General features: G+C 41.4%; 1 pseudogene; it reads left to right on the top strand.

The window, feature by feature from the left end:
* Window positions 1-516: 516 nt before the first annotated feature.
* Window positions 517-925, top strand: LOC114710746 (annotated as a pseudogene).
* The last annotated feature ends 312 nt before the right edge of the window (window positions 926-1,237 follow it).

The following is a 1,237-nucleotide window of genomic DNA, read 5'->3' on the forward strand; positions in this document are numbered from 1 at the left end:
TAGAATAGAAGCAAGAAAAAAAAAATAATCAAGCATAGAACCAACTACACTCCTCCCAAGAAATATCAAGAAAGATACAAAGTCCTGAAAATAAATACAATCAGATATGGAGTCATTTTATTTGCCTAGGACTGGAGGACTTGAAGGCTCCAGGATAAATATAAAACATTAAGGGGGTTTTCTTTTCCCAAAATTGGAGAAATTTTGCCAATCATACTTGCTTTTACAAAGGAAAAAAATTCCAAGATCCCCCATAAATCATAAAGTGCCAGAAAATCAACTTTTCCTTGCTGTGACTCAGAGAGCGCCACTGCCATCTTACTTGCTACCATAGCCTCACCGTGGAGGCAAACAGAAGGGAAAATGGATGGCCGAAGTGGGGAATAAATTGGTTTCTTGTGCTGCTATTACAACACAGACTTGGTAACTTAAAGTGACAGAAATTATTTCTCTGTTTTGGAGACTAAAGGTTCAAATTAAGAATCTCCAGAATGGCTTTTACCGGGACCCATCAACATGGGCCGCATTCACATCAAGACTGTAAAGAAGGTGTCCCGGGTCATCATCGAGAAGTACTACACGCACCTGGGTAATGACTTCCACACCAACAGGTGTGTGTGCAAGGAGATCGCCATTATCCCTAGCAAGAAACTCTGCAATAAGATAATCAGCTATGTCACACATCTGATGAAGAGGATTCAGAGAGGTCCTGTGAGAGGCATCTCTAATCAAGTTGCAGGAAAAAGAGAGAAAAAGGAGAGATAATTATGTTCCTGAGATCTCAGCCCTGGATCAGGAGATCACTGAGGTAGATCCTGACACCAAGGAAATGCTGAAGCGTCTGGACTTCGGCAGCCTTTCTAACCTGCAGGTCACTCAGCCTACAGTTGGGATGAATTTCACAACAACATGTGGAGCCATTTGAATCTGTTCTGTCATATTTTCAATAAACCTGAAAACAACTTAAAAAAAAAAAAAGAATCTCCAGAATGACCTTCAAGTTTGAGCAGAGGTCATGCTCCTTTGAGGCCCTCATGGAGAACCTCTTTCCATTTAGGGTGGTGACTGGACTTGGGGCCATGTCAGTCCCCTCTCTGCCTCTGTGGTTACAGTATCTACTCCCATCCCTATCTCTATATCTAACACTCTTCTGATTTTTATTGATAGAGTTTTTAGGACAGGCCCAAATATCCAGAAACCCAACTACCGATTCAAGATCCTTAACTATAACATCTAC

This window comes from Peromyscus leucopus, chromosome 4 (assembly GCF_004664715.2).
Source record: "Peromyscus leucopus breed LL Stock chromosome 4, UCI_PerLeu_2.1, whole genome shotgun sequence".
NCBI classification, from domain to species: domain Eukaryota; kingdom Metazoa; phylum Chordata; class Mammalia; order Rodentia; family Cricetidae; genus Peromyscus; species Peromyscus leucopus.